Source organism: Pavona decussata, unplaced genomic scaffold (assembly GCF_977016875.1).
Source record: "Pavona decussata unplaced genomic scaffold, jaPavDecu1.1 SCAFFOLD_484, whole genome shotgun sequence".
Classification (NCBI taxonomy): domain Eukaryota; kingdom Metazoa; phylum Cnidaria; class Anthozoa; order Scleractinia; family Agariciidae; genus Pavona; species Pavona decussata.
In genome coordinates, this window is record NW_028145817.1 from 37,501 (window position 1) to 53,886 (window position 16,386).

Below are 16,386 nucleotides of genomic sequence, written 5' to 3' on the forward strand. Positions count from 1 at the left end.
ATTAAAAGATTTATAATTTGTGAAAATAAACAAGGAAATCAATTACCTGGCGTACTATTTGTACTTGTATGAACTATTGTAGTATTTGAGTGGTTTCCTTTTACAAAGTGGCCGTTTAATACAGGTCAAGACAATAGAAAGAGCTTGTCGGGACTTAGTAAAGCGTGACCGCGACCGCTTAATAGAGGTCAAAATTACAGTAATTAAGGGAAGCAATTTACGGGACTTTGACAACTGACCGCTTAATAGAGGGTGACCGCTTAACACAGGTTCGACTGTATTAACAAAAAGTTGAAGTACAGTACAGAGTCCCACCCCCGAAAGTAACGATGCTAATAGAGTCGGGTGCGAGCAAAAAGATAAATACGCCAAGACTTTAAAAAGCAGAAAAAGGAAAAGGAAATTACAATACAGTATAATATAGGAAAAAAAATATACAATACAATATAGGAATATAGAGAAGTTACTTACTATAACAGAGGCTTATTCTAGTGTTATTTAGGTTCCATACAACCGGCAGTCATTTTAGAAGAAAATTGAAAAAGGAAAAGAAAATTACAATACATTATTATTCCACTATTATGTCATTTCACCAAATAAGGTCAAGAGAACGCGCAAAATATGAGACCGTAATACACTGTAGTGTCCCGGTTTGACCGGTTTACAACAGAGCGAATACGGACAGAAAAGGCAGAAAAAAGGAGCAACAATGGCCGGACTGGACGAAGAATAGTTTTTGAAACGATGCAAGCTCGAAAACAAGTTTTTAGCATGCCAATCACTTGTCATTTATCTTTTCATTTTATCCGATCAAATTAAAGACATTTAACTGGCTTTCTGTGTTGTTTACGTCATTCGTACGCGCCATATACCGATGGACAGTTAATGCCGGGTGTATTTCAAAACTGTTACCAAAACAGAGAAGCCAAAATAACAAAATCTTTTTGTAGTGGAATAATAAATCCCTTATTCGATGGTTTTACATATAATACTCGCGGACATTTTGCTCATTGCTCGTATTTTTCCTCGCCCCTTCGGGGCTCGGAAAAATACTACGCAACTCGCAAAATATCCGCGCGTATTATATGTAAAACCATCGAATAAGATATATATACAGTACAGGAAAAGAAAATTATACAATGCAATACAGGAAAATATATAGGTGATTTACTATAACAGAGAATTATTCTAGTGTTATTTTAAAATTTTAGCAATAACCATTTTTAGAGGGATAGTCATCTTCATTGTTTAGTAATTCTAATAAAAGTGCATGGATTTGACGATTTGGGTAGAGAGCGAACTTGACTGGAAGAGGATTCTATAGTGTAGGGCCAAGTCAAGTAAAAGAGGCAAGTTGTTGGTAGATGCTAAGGATAAACTAACGAGGCAACAAATAAGAGAGGGACTGTTAAGGGAGTTGACCTCCCTCTTAGGACATTATATCCATGATAAAGAGCGACCAAAGTCCACTCTCACTCACGTGAAAAAAGGCATTGAAATAGTGCCTAAAACTCGAGTTTTGGTGTTAAATTTGAAGCCGGAAAGGTATGTATGTTACATGGTCTCTAACTTCACTACCGGATCAAATAGCAAAGTTTTAACTATGTTCTTATTTTAGGTAATTATTTTCTCTAGACTCCTCTGGTAGCGAAAATACACTGCTTTCCGGAAGGTACTGTTATAAAATTGTTCATATTTTCTTTCTGTTTTCCTGAGTTAATTAAGCTTCAATTTGGAAAAGATCCCAAATATCGTTTTGCATTTTAATTTAAAGCTCAGTTTAGAATTATTGTTGCTTATATATCTCTGCATATTGCGTGGATACTTTCAATTTTCTTGTTTTGATTCCATTATCCCTTGCTAATATCTTCTTTCCCGTCAGTCATAAACTGTATGAAAACACTTGTGTCTTAGGAATCACTGTTCTTAAGAGTAGAATGATGTAGAGATACGAAGTCGCAAAAAAAGTCTTTTAGAGGCACCTTTTCTGCCGATAAAAATATCTTAAATCCACACCAAAAATATGGAAGATTCAGCTGAAAACAGCAATATACGCGCATGCAGTCCAAGCGGCCCCTAGACGTTTGACGTATGTGAAATCGTTTCAGAATCCCAATGAGCCTGTAAGGCTTGACTAAGGGATTAATGAGATTTTTTATTTCCCAACCGAATTGGCGGAATGACAACCAGTACACTTCAAACGTTATAACGTCGCCTTTGCTTTGCTTTGCTCACTTAATGGCTTGCATTCGAATTCGAACTCACTTAGTTCAAATTTAAGGATAATGTTTTATCCTGGTATAAGACTGCGGATTTCAGCCACCATGTGTATAGGTCTTCTGCGAAAACATTCTGGCTTTTCTTTTACTAAATCCGTTCATCGAAAGCTTAAGGCATATGGAGGTATAAAATTAGATTGATGCTCGACTCACGACGTTTCAAATGTCTTAAATTTGCGTCCTTTATAGCACAATTTAAGTAGTGAGGACTGTTTTCTACTGAAGTTTGATAGATAGTTTTTAGTCGCTCCCTTTTGTTACTGAACAGTTGAAGGCAATGTTATCGCTACAAAGGCGCACACAGTTAGTGAAAAGATCTAAAGCAAAGGATCTCAGACCAATTTGATTGTTGCCCTTTGCTTCCTTTAAAAAAAATACAAACCGGTTCATTTCGTTCCTTGAGAAGAAAACGAAAGAAAGTCAACATAATGCAAACAAGACAAGGTTATTTTTTTCCAATCTTTTTTCTCCTCATATTGGGGGACAGCTACTGCTTGAAGAAATGTTTATATTTTAACTTACCTCGAGCAGTTAACCTGTAGATGTGATCCTTGACCTTAAGAAAAGTATTTGCCTGCAGTCTCAGTGGGTACTGCAATTTATGTTAAACATACGTCATGAAATTGTTTCAAACAATGTAAGACCCGTCTCAGGTATTTTTTAAGATTTTTCACTCCCCGTCCAAATTTTTGGCATCTAAAAGACAATTTAAGAGTAAATGTCCGTAAGCATCAAATATAATCGTCAAATCGCGGACACAGCTCAAAATTCGATTTCGCTGACATACTTTTTCTATAGATAAGCCTTTGACCCAAACTAAACAAAACTGGGTTAGTTTGTTTTAAAATTTGTTTCTTTAAGAGTAATTAAATAAAAACGTTTGGGTTGGTTTTGAGGCTAATTTAGATCGAAATTTCACAACGGTTCATGGCGTTCTAGTGTTCGTTAAAAATACACTGTAAACCTTCCGTTTCTGGAACTTTATAGTTTGGTCCATAGAAAATTCAGCAGTAATAAGAAAAGCAGTTATTTTTCTTCCTAAACAACGGTCATGGGTTTTTTCTTTCAGTATCGATACTCTTTTAAAATATTTTTGAGGTACCTCAAAATAACTCCCTAAAACTCATGTCGGTACGCCAAACTAGGACCTCAAACTATACTACAGATACAAACAAAGGATAAATGTCAAAAGTTATGCTGGCATTTTTTTGGGATGTCGGTTAGTTGTGTGATACGACGCCGTTGAAGTTTGCTAATTTGACAAATTTGCCGACAGACGCCATTTTGAAAACTAAGGGACAGCACTAAAAGCCGGAATCCGGAACAGAAAACTGGAATCCGGATCCAGGGGAATCCTCAAGATTCAGCAATTAGATTGTACAAAAATTGACTGAAAATAATTTCAACGCAAATGTTATATTTTTCGATTCGGGACACCAGAGAAAAATTCTAATTAAGTCATTATTTCCCGCAAATGAAAAATGATTGGTCTCACGGTTTAAACATGTCAAAATAATCGCGCATGTAGCAAAGGAAGGAAAATTTGATAGTCTATATCTTGCTTTTGAAACTATGTTAAGGTTTATGGAGACCACAAATATCACCAGTTACGTTCACGAGGTTTCATTCTGCATAGCCAGCAGATTATCTGTTTTTCACTCAGGCAGTTTGCAGCTTGTTTGACTACAGATGGCGGATTCTCCAATTAAGAGGCGGTAAGTTACCTGAGTGCACACTTTGTTCCTCTTTTGTTTTAAACTTGTTTCAACTGGTTTAGAAAAAGGCTGTTATAATTAAATGTTTTGGCAGGTCACGAAGTGAAACTACTGGCAGAGAGAGGTAAGGTTCAAGGTAAGTCAGCTAATCGGAACCGAAGGGCGCTGACGATGCTGAAGCGCGCTGTGGTGGCTATACTTATTTTATTCCGGGTCGTTATTTATTTATTATATATGATTTATCCGCAAATACTGAATAATTGTCGAACGACCGAGTTTGTCATGTTGCCGTGAGATGTTCATCATTCGTGTTTTGCTGGGTAATTAAACAAGCAGTAAACTGCCAGAGTGAAAACAGATAATCCGCTGGCCATGCAAAATGAACATTTTGAACGTAACTTAACTGTAGGGTGATATTTGTGGTCTCCAGAAATCCTAATATAGTTTCAAAAGCAAGATATAGACAATCAAATTTTCTTTCCTTTACTGTATGCGCGATTATTTTGACAGGTTTTAACCGTAGGAACAATCATTTCTTACTTGCGGGAAATAATGACTTAATTAGATTTTTTTCCCTGGTGTCACGAATCGAAAAATATAACATTTGCGTTGAGATTATTTTCAGACAATTTTTGTACAATCTGATTTTTGAGTCTTGAGGACTCCTCTGATCCGAATTCTGGATTTCGGATTCCGGATTCCGGCCTTAACTGCTGCCCAAAACTAAGCAAGGTTTCATCTGTTGTCGACAACTGAAGTGATGTTAAATGTAGATAAAGTTGTGCTTCTATCTCTTTTGTAAAACTCAGCGTAATCAGAGGGGAAATTAGATTTTTGCCAGTTTTTAATGTTTTAAAATACACAATATTAGTAACTGATGAACATTGCCGCTGCGACCTTAGCTTTAGGAATGGGTTTCCTGGAAAACCAGACACTCACTGAGCATGTATTTGAGTTTTTTTTTTTTGAAAGCGTCAGTCCAATATTTCCTTTTTTGTTTTGTTGTTGTTGGTGGTTCAAATATCTAAAAATAAAATGTTTCGGGACTACTATAGATTCACATATCCGACAAAGAAATGGTTTGAAATAAGCTGGCCTGTTTGTATCAAATTACCGTTGTGAAGGGCCGTTTCTCAAAGTAAATGTCACATGGCCTTCCGTCATTACTTTACCTCTTTAATTTACCTCAAGACGGCAGTATGAGTCCAAAATGTATTGAACTCTATAATGTCTATGATTATGTACCCGTTCAGTCCAAAACGGTGTGCTGTGACCCGCGGGAATCGTGAAACCCAGGTTGGTGAAACCATAGCAATGCTAAGTATTGCTTGAATACGTGCCTCGGTTAAAGAGTCTCTTGCAAAGTGAAGTAAGCAAATCAGTCGAAAAGGAAGCTCGAAGAGGAATAAAAACAAATATCATGAAAGGATAAATGGCGTCATTACATCAAATTCGAAGCAAAGACAGTTATCTCGCAAACCCGGTTCTCAGTTGAATAAAAGTCATTAGAATATTTACTGAAATGAGCATGCAACCTTTTAGAGCCGACAGTTTTCTTTCATGTTTCCGAAATGCGGCTGTAAACCGCGAAAGCCACACTTTCTCACTTTTGGTCGGTGACGAATGTGGGATATGAATGTAGCTTAAGCTCTAAAAAATGTTTGCCAGTTTTGACCTTCTCCAATCTCAAGGTTCAATGTATTGGAAGTTACATGAGAGTGACGCAAAGTAACGCAAAGTGACGTTCCGTGTTGATCACGTGAATTTCTGTAAAACAGTATTAGGAATATTCGAAATAGACGAAAATACTGCACAAAATTCTAGTTGGAACGGCTGAGCTCGCGGTGAAAGATTCACAGTGGTGCATAGCTTGGCTTGCATAGTGGGGAACGTAAGATTAAACAGAGAACTAAGAAAACAACGGCAAAGAAATCAAGCTTGTTTGAGGTCAGTGACAGGATTGAGGTGAGTCACGGCAAAAATGTAGAAACTATGCACGCTGTTTCGTTATGTTAATTTGCCACTCTTAGTATGATTTCAATTCACAAAAAGAACAGAAAGGGGGTTTAAAGTTGATACTTGGTACAAATAGATGTTTCTAGCGGCTTATTTTAATAAAACAATTCAAGTGTGCTTGTTGTTCATTTCAAAATGGCGGATAGTGAAAATGTGATCAGTTTAGAAATGTTTTTTTCTTAAAGTACGAAAGATCCCAAGAAATTGAAACGGTAGAAACTAAAAACTATCATAAGTTGTACCCCCAGGAGGTTTTTCGGTAAGATACTTTGCGTACCACAGGTATTTATCGCTAGTTTGTTGGAGGTCCTGACGAAGCCTCTAAGAGAAGCCGTTGGTTCCTTTTAAAAAAAAATGTAAAATATTTATTAAAAGAGTTGGCCAGCTATGTTACAAGTCAGAGCACTTAAAAAGCAAATCAATAGGATTGGCGTGTAAGCGATTCAAAGGTTACGATTGCCTGATTTAGTAGCGTAATGAATGTTAACATTATTTGAGGCTTTGTTGACCAAAAATGCTTTCAATCATTCAAAATTCGTTTCTCGTAAACGAGTCGTTATTTGGTTAAATGGATGCCCTTTTCATAGGTGTGGTACTAGGGCCTATCAATGTACAAAGTATGAGCGAATTCGAATTTTGAGCTGTGTCAGGGATTTCTTTGGTTTTTAAAGACATTTACTCTTAACTACCCCGATGATGTCCTAGAATATTCAGTAATTTTTGACAACGAATTTTCATTATCGAATCAAATGAGATACAATGGGCGTAGTCTAGTAACGGTGCCTGCCTCTTCTGTTGGTTTGGACAAAGCGCTGTGGTGGGTTGAACTATCCTGAGAATTTTTATCGTAAAGGTGGGAGGGGGAAAGTAGGAAAGCGTGATATTTTGATCAGGTTTGAACAAAAGGGGCTTAAAGTTGCATCTTCAGTGTCCTATTTACAGGTGGATTTAACTGTGATTTTATGTGGGAAGTTCAGTTCGCAGTGCACTCTATTCGTTAATTCCAAAGGAAAATCGCGAAAAGGTTTAACTTTCTAAAACTTTCATTAAAACTAATTTGTAAATATACTCCGAAGTAAAATCGTCCTTAAATTTTCAAAAATCTAAGGTGGCTTTAAAGCGTTCCTACAAGTTTTTAACGTTACCAGAAGTTGGGTCTTGTTATGCTAATCACAATTCTATAGTAAAAAATGGGGATCACCCAGGTTGATTTCTAGTTGAAATCAATAAAAGCTCAAATGAGTGCGGTTTTAAAAGGTTGTAATGTTGCTTTTATTTGCTTGAGAGTGCTATAATTAATGATCTATCGACTCAAGAAGCGTTAAAAAGTAGTGGAGCCCTTTATGAGCCACTTTAAGATTACTTCCTCTGACCAAGGGACAAAAATCAAGTACCCAAAATTATTTATTCGACAAAAATAAAATTTTGTGTTAAATCTAATATTTCTAGAAAAAAAAAACTTCAAAAATTAAATTGATACAGCACTTTTGAAGGTATGCAAACCAAAATGCAATAACCTAATCCTCTGTTAAGGCATGCGTTCAGTGTTTACGAAACTTTGCCATCTGAAATCTCGCACTTTATTTTGGGGAAATATATCGACTTTGAGCGAATAAGTAGGGAATGTAGATTTCATGGATTTTCGTAAAAATTTGGCCAAATGATTGTTACCAGTTAAATGCAATACTATTGGTACAAAAGCGTTCGCAATTTGTAAAACAGAAAAGCATAGCAAACCACAGTTGATTGTCGCCCTTTGTTTCCCTTAAAAAGCAAATATGAACCTATTCATTTCGTTCGTTCGGGCGAAAGAAAGTTAACATGACGTTTTTAAGCCTGGGAGATTTTAAAGATGACGATAAAAGGCAAGGCAGTTTAACCCAAGCGCTCTTCTACTCTTACTGAAGACAGCTACTGTTTGAAAAAATATTTTAACTTACCTTGAGCACTTAACCTGAAGATGTGATCCTCAGTGGGTACTACACATTTATGTTAACATGACGTCATGAAACAGTTTTTAAACAATGTAAGACCCGTCTCAGGCATTTTTTAAGATTTTTGGTTCCCCACCCAAATTTTTGGCATCTAAAAAACAATTTATCTACCCCGATGATGTCCTAAAGTATTCAGTAAATTTTGACAACGAATTTTCATTATCGAATCAAATGCTATAAAATGGGCGTGGTCTAGTAACGGTGCCTGCCTCTTCTGTTGGTTTGGACAAAGCGCTGTGGTGGGTTAAACTATCCTGAGAATTTTTATCGTGAAGGTGGGAATGGGAAAGTAGGAAAGCGTAATATTCTGATCAGGTTTGAACTAAATGGGCTTACAGGTGCATCTTCGGTGTCCTATTTACAGGTGGATTTAACTGTGATTTTATGTGGGAAGTTCAGTTCGCAGTGCACTCTATTCGTTATTTCAAAACGAAAACCGCGAAAAGTTTTACCTTTCTAAAAGTTTCTTTAAAACTAATTTTCTAAATAAACTCCGAAGTAAAATCGTCCTTAAATTTTCAAAAATCTAAGGTGGCTTCGAACCTCAATGCAAGTTTTTAAAGTTACCAGAAGTTGGGTCTTGTTATGCTAATCACAATGCTATAGTAAAAAATGGGGATCACTCAGGCTGATTTCTAGTTGAAATCAATAAAAGCTCAAATGAGTAAGGTTTTAAAAGGTTGTAATTTTGCTTTCATTGGCTTGAGAGTGCTGTAATTAATGATCCATCAACTCAAGAAGCGTTAAAAAGTGGTGGAGCCCTTTATGAGCCACCTTAAGATTACTTCGTCTGACCAAGGGACAAAAATCAAGTACCCAAAATTATTTATTCGACCAAAATAAAATTTTGTGTGAAATCTAATATTTCTAGAAAAAAACGTCAAAAATTAAATTGATACAGCACTTTTGAAGGTATGCAAACCAAAATGCAATGACTTAATCCTCTGTTAAGGCATGCGTTCAGTGTTTAGGAAACTTTGTCACCTGAAATCTCGCCCTCTATTTTAAGGAAATATATCGACTTTGAGCGAATAAGTAGGGAATGCAGATTTGATGGATTTTCGTAAAAATTTCGCCAAATGATTGTTACCAGTTAAATGCAATGCTATTGCATTGCGTTCGCAATTTGTAAAACAGAAAATCATAGCAAACCACAGTTGATTGTCGCCTTTTGTTCCTTTTAAAAAGCAAATATGAACGTATTCATTTTGTTCCTTCGGACACAAGAAAGTTAAGATGACGTTTTTAAACCTGGGAGATTTTATAGATGACGGCGAAAGGCAAGGCAGTTTATCCTAAGCGCTCTTCTACTCATACTGAAGACAGCTACTGTTTGAAAAAATATTCTAAGTTACGTCGAGCACTTAACCTGTAGATGTGATCCTTGCCTTTAAGAACAGTATTTGCCTGCAGTCTCAGTGGCTACTGCACATTTATGTCAACATGACGTCATGAAATTGTTTCAAACAATGTAAGACCCGTCTCAGTTATTTTTAAGATTTTTGGTTCCCGGCCCAAATTTTTGGCATCTAAAAAACAATTTAACTACCCGATGATGTCCTAAAATATTCAATAATTTTTGACAACGAATTTTCATTATCGAATCAAATGAGATACAATGGGCGTAGTCTAGTAACGGTGCCTGCCTCTTCTGTTGGTTTGGACAAAGCGCTGTGGTGGGTTGAACTATCCTGAGAATTTTTATCGTAAAGGTGGGATGGGGGAAAGTAGGAAAGCGTGATATTTTGATCAGGTTTAAACTAAATGGGCTTACAGGTGCATCTTCAGTGTCCTCTTTACAGGTGGATTTAACTGTGATTTTATGAGGTAAGTTCAGTTCACAGTGCACTCTATTCTTTAATTCCAAAGTAAAATCGCGAAAAGTTTTAACTTTCTAAAACTTTCTTTAAAACTAATTTTCTAAAGAAACTCCGAAGTAAAATAGTCCTTAAATTTTCAAAAATCTAAGGTGGCTTTGAACCCTTCCTATAAGTTTTTAAAGTTTTCAGAAGTTTCGTCTTGTTATGCTAATCACAATTCTATAGTAAAAAAATGGGGATCACCAAGGTTGATTTCTAGTTGAAATCAATAAAAGTTCAAATGAGTGCGGTTTTAAAAGGTTGTAATGTTGCTTTTATTTGCTTGAGAGTGCTATAATTAATGATCTATCGACTCAAGAAGCGTTAAAAAGTAGTGGAGCCCTTTATGAACCACCTTAAGATTACTTCGTCTGACCAAGGGACAAAAATCAAGTACCCAAAATTATTTATTCGACCAAAATAAAATTTTGTGTGAAATCTAATATTTCTAGAAAAAAACTTCAAAAATTAAATTGATACAGCACTTTTGAAGGTATGCAAACCAAAATGCAATGACCTAATCCTCTGTTAAGGCATGCGTTCAGTGTTTACGAAACTTTGCCATCTGAAATCTCGCCCTCTATTTTAAGGAAATATATCGACTTTGAGTGAATAAGTAGGGAATGCAGATTTGATGGATTTTCGTAAAAATTTCGCCAAATGATTGTTACCAGTTTAATGGAATACTATTGCTACAAAAGCGTTCGCAAATTGTAAAACAGAAAATCATAGCAAACCACAGTTGATTGTCGCCTTTTGTTCCTTTTAAAAAGCAAATATGAACCTATTCATTTTGTTTCTTCGGACAAAAGAAAGTTAACATGACGTTTTTAAACCTGGGAGACTCTAAAGATGACGGCGAAAGGCAAGGTAGTTTATCCCAAGCGCTCTTCTACTCATACTGAAGACAGCTACTGTTTGAAAAAATATTTTAACTTACCTCGAGCACTTAACCTGTAGATGTGATCCTTGCCTTTAAGAACAGTATTTGCCTGCAGTCTCAGTGGCTACTGCACAATTATGTTAACATGACATCATGAAATTGTTTCAAACAATGTAAGACCCGTCTCAATCGTTTTCAAGATTTTTGGTTCCCCGCCCAAACTTTTGACATCTAAAAAAAAAATTAAACTACCCGATAATGTCCTAAAATATTCAATAATTTTTGACAACGAATTTTCATTATCGAATCAAATGAGATACAATTGGCGTAGTCTGGAAAAAGCGCTGTGTTGGGTTAAACTATCCTGACATTTTTTATCGTAAAGGCGGGGGGAGGAAAGTAGGAATGCGTGATATTTTGATCAGGTTTGAACTAAAGGGGCTTACAGGTACATCTTCAGTGTCCTATTTACAGGTGGATTTAACTGTGATTTTATGTGGTAAGTTCAGTTGACAGTGCACTCTATTCTTTAATTCCAAAGGAAAATCTCGAAAAGTTTTACCTTTCTAAAAGTTTCTTTAAAACTAATTTTCTAAATAAACTCCGAAGTAAAATCGTTCTTAAATTTTCAAAAATCTAAGGTGGCTTTGAACTCTTTCTACAAGTTTTTAAAGTTTTAAGAAGTTGGGTCTTGTTATGCTAATCACAATTCTATAGTAAAAAATGGGGATCACCCAGGTTAATTTCTAGTTGAAATCAATAAAAGCTCAAATGAGTGCGGTTTTAAAAGGTTGTAATGTTGCTTTTATTTGCTTGAGAGTGCTATAATTAATAATCTATCGACTCAAGAAGCGCTAAAAAGTAGTGGAGCCCTTTATGAGCGACCTTAAGATTACTTCCTTTGACCAAGGGACAAAAATTAAGTAGCCAAGATTATTTATTCGACAAAAATAAAATTTTGTGTGAAATCTAATATTTCTAGAAAAAAACTTCAAAAATTAAATTGATACAGCACTTTTGAAGGTATGCAAACCAAAATGCAATGACTTAATCCTCTGTGAAGGCATGCTTTCAGTGTTTACGAAACTTTGCCATCTGAAATCTCGCCCTCCATTTTAAGGAAATATATCGTTTTGAGCGAATAAGTAGGGAATGCAGATTTGATGGATTTTCGTAAAAATTTCGCCAAATGATTGTTACCAGTTAAATGCAATGCTATTGCTACAAAAGCGTTTGAAATTTGTAAAACAGAAAATCATAGCAAACCACAGTTGATTGTCGCCTTTTGTTCCTCTTAAAAAGCAAATTTGAACCTATTCATTTTGTTCCTTCGGACACAAGAAAGTTAAGATGACGTTTTTAAACCTGGGAGATTTTAAAGGTGACGGCGAAAGGCAAGGTAGTTTATCCCAAGCGCTCTTCTACTCATACTGGAGACAGCTACTGTTTGAAAAAATATTTAAACTTACCTCGAGCACTTAACCTGTAGATGTGATCCTTGCCTTTAGAAACAGTATTTGCCTGCAGTCTCAGTGGCTACTGAACATTTATGTCAACATGACGTCATGAAATTGTTTCAAACAATGTAAGACCCGTCTCAGGCATTTTTAAGATTTTTGGTTCCCCGCCCAAATTTTTGGCATCTAAAAAACAATTTAACTACCCGATGATGTCCTAAAATATTCAATAATTTTTGACAACGAATTTTCATTATCGAATCAAATGAGATACAATGGGCGTATGCCTGCCTCTTCTGTTGGTTTGGACAAAGCGCTGTGGTGGGTTGAACTATCCTGAGAATTTTTATCGTAAAGGTGGGATGGGGGAAAAAAGGAAAGCGTGATATTTTGATCAGGTTTGAACTAAAGGGGCTTACAGGTGCATCTTCAGTGTCCTATTTACAGGTGGATTTAACTGTGATTTTATGTAGTAAGTTCAGTTCACAGTGCACTCTATTCTTTAATTCCAAAGTAAAATCGCGAAAAGTTTTAACTTTCTAAAACTTTCTTTAAAACTAATTTTCTAAAAAACTCCGAAGTAAAATCGTCCTTAAATTTTCAAAAATTTAAGGTGGCTTTGAACCCTTCCTATAAGTTTTTAAAGTTTTCAGAAGTTTCGTCTTGTTATGCTAATCACAATTCTATAGTAAAAAATGGGGATCACCAAGGTTGATTTCTAGTTGAAATCAATAAAAGTTCAAATGAGTGCGGTTTTAAAAGGTTGTAATGTTGCTTTTATTTGCTTGAGAGTGCTATAATTAATGATCTATCGACTCAAGAAGCGTTAAAAAGTAGTGGAGCCCTTTATGAACCACCTTAAGATTACTTCCTCTGACCAAGGGACAAAAATCAAGTACCCAAAACTATTTATTCGACCAAAATAAAATTTTGTGTGAAATCTAATATTTCTAGAAAAAAAACTTCAAAAATTAAATTGATACAGCACTTTATAGGGTATGCAAACCAAAATGCAATGACCTAATCCTCTGTTAAGGCATGCGTTCAGTGTTTACGAAAGTTTGTCATCTGAAATCTCGCCCTCTATTTTAAGGAAATACATCGAGTTTGAGCGAATAAGTAGGGAATGCAGATTTGATGGATTTTCGTAAAAATTTCGCCAAATGATTGTTACCAGTTAAATGCAATGCTATCGCTACAAACGCGTTCGCAATTTGTAAAACAGAAAATCATAGCAAACCACAGTTGATTGTCGCCTTTTGTTCCTCTTAAAAAGCAAATATGAACGAATTCATTTTGTTCTCTCGGACAAAACAAAGTTAAGATAACGTTTTTAAACCTAGGAGATTTTAAAGATGACGGCGAAAGGCAAGGTAGTTTATCCCAAGCGCTCTTCTACTCATACTGAAGATAGCTACTGTTTGAAAAAATATTTTAACTTACCTCGAGCACTTAACCTGTAGATGTGATCCTTGCCTTTAAGAACAGTATTTGCCTGCAGTCTAAGTCGCTACTGAACATTTATGTCAACATGACGTCATGAAATTGTTTCAAACAATGTAAGACCCGTCTCAGGCATTTTTAAGATTTTTGGTTCCCCGCCCAAATTTTTGGCATCTAAAACACAATTTAACTACCCGATGATGTCCTAAAATATTCAATAATTTTTGACAACGAATTTTCATTATCGAATCAAATGAGATACAATGGGCGTAGTCTAGTAACGGTGACTGCCTCTTCTGTTTGTTTGGACAAAGCGCTGTGGTGGGTTGAACTATCCTGAGAATTTTTATCGTAAAGGTGGGATGGGGAAAGTAGGAAAGCGTGATATTTTGATCAGGTTTGAACTAAATGGGCTTACAGGTGCATCTTCAGTGTCCTCTTTACAGGTGGATTTAACTGTGATTTTATGTGGTAAGTTCAGTTTACAGTGCACTCTATTCTTTAATTCCAAAGTAAAATCGCGAAAAGCTTTAGCTTTCTTAAACTTTCTTTAAAACTAATTTTCTAAATAAACTCCGAAGTAAAATCGTCCTTAAATTTTTTTAAAAATCTAAGGTGGCTTTGAACCTTTTCTACAAGTTTTTAAAGTTTCCAGAAGTTGCGTATTGTTATGCTAATCACAATTCTATAGTAAAAATTGGGGCTCACCCAGGTTGATTTCTAGTTGAAATCAATAAAAGCTCAAATGAGTGCGGTTTGAAGAGTTTGTAATGTTGCTTTTATTTGCTTGAGAGTGCTATAATTAATGATCTATCAACTCAAGAAGCGTTAAAAAGTAGTGGAGCCCTTTATGAGCCACCTTAAGATTACTTCCTCTGACCAAGGGACAAAAATCAAGTATTCAAAATTATTTATTCGACCAAAATAAAATTTAGTGTTAAATCTAATATTTCTAAAAAAAAACCTTCAAAAATTAAAGTGATACAGTACTTTTCAGGGTATGGAAACCAAAATGCAATGATCTAATCATCTGTTAAGGCATGTGTTCAGTGTTTACGAAACTTTGCCACCTGAAATCTCGCACTTGATTTTGGGGAAATATATCGACTTTGAGGAAATAAGTAGGGTATGTAGATTTGATGAATTTTCATAAAATTTCGCCAAATGATTTCGGAGTTAATTGCAAAATGAAACGTGTCAGGGAATTTTTAAAATCAAAATTATTTTAGCATAGCGACCACTTGAGCAACACGTTGGGTAATTGTTTGCTATTCCAGCTTTGAACGCGGATATCTCGATAACCAATCAAAATATCGACAAAGCTTGACACCTTTCTGTTGATGGGTGTCTTGTGAATAACAATGTACAGCTATTTCACTCTCGCAACAGCGTTTGATACGCGATAAATTCAATGGAGCGCGGTTGTTTGTTAGTTTACGTGCTCCTGGTATTTTTAATGTAAAAGAATCGGTAAAATTATACTTTTGTCAGAAACTACATTTATTAAGACTATTAAGCTGTCTATTAATATATGGTTTGGTAAAGGTTTCTTAAAACTGGCGCAAATTTCTATCTTATCCCTTCCCCCTGATGAAGGATGAAGTTTTTGCCGAAACGTTGAGATTATTTTTGAAGTAATATTTCTCAAACACGTTGATAATTCATCGAGAGAAAACAAAGAAAATCACTACTGTGACTAAAAAATTTGGACAACTTTTTTAGCCTTGAATTTCTCCAAGATTTATTGATTATTCAGTGATCATTTGAGAAGCCATATCAAACACTCGAAAGTGTGCTTCATCAGATTTCCAAACACCTCGAAGTCGTTTAAAAAACTCGGCTGCGCCTCGTTTTTTCGACCTACTTGTCAGTGTCAAAGACGAGATCATCAAACACGAGAAAGCGTGTTTCATCAGAAATCCAAACACTGAGAAGTAGGTTAAATAAACGAGGCACAGCCGAGTTATTGATGAAACGCACTTTCGAGTGTTTGATATGGCTTCTCAAATGATCAATAATTCTTGGAGAAATTCAAATCTAAAGTTAGCAAAATTTTATGGTAATTAGGCACACATATCCAAACCACGGTCACGGTGGTCATTTTCTTTGAGTTCTCTTGATGAATTATTAATAAATTTGAGAACTATTTTTGACATAAATGGGTTCTACTGTATAACCTGCTAAAATAGCCCGAATTTCACCTTCAAGTGTTTATAACTCAAAAACAAGCTTTGTGACCCTCCATTTGTCTTAGAAAGTTTAAACTTTGGCGATTTATGCTTTGAATTAACGAATAGAGTGCACTGCGGGTTAATACAAAAGCTGCCTTGAGGGATCCCAAAACTGAACTTCCCACATAAAATCACAGTTAAATCCACCTGTAAATAGAACACTGAAGATGCACCTGTAAGCCCCTTTTGTTCAAACCTGATGTGACTATTAAGCTTTCCTACTTTCCCCCTCCGAAAAAATACTCAGGATAGTTGAACCCACCACAACGCTTTGTCCAAACCAACAGTGGAGGCAGGCACCGATACTAGACTACGCCCGTTGTTTCTCATTTGATTGGATAAACGGTTCAGAAATAAATATTCGTTGTCAAAAATTACTGAATATTTTAGCATTTCATCGCGGTAGTTAATTTTTTTTTTTTGATGCAAAAAATTTGGGCGGGGAATGGAAAATCTTAAAAATGCCTGATATGGGTCTTACATTGTTTGAAACAATTTTATGACGTACA

General features: G+C 35.6%; 1 protein-coding gene across 1 annotated transcript in view; it reads right to left on the reverse strand.

Moving 5' to 3' along the window:
- The window catches only part of LOC146450172 (uncharacterized), a 16,484-nt gene extending 5,634 nt beyond the window's left edge, over positions 1 to 10,850 (reverse strand). Inside the window, exon 1 of the mRNA XM_085100660.1 lies at positions 10,804 to 10,850. The gene's annotated coding sequence lies outside the window, so the exon portion shown is untranslated. The remainder of the gene's footprint in view (positions 1 to 10,803) is intronic.
- Between the last annotated feature and the right edge of the window lie 5,536 nt (positions 10,851 to 16,386).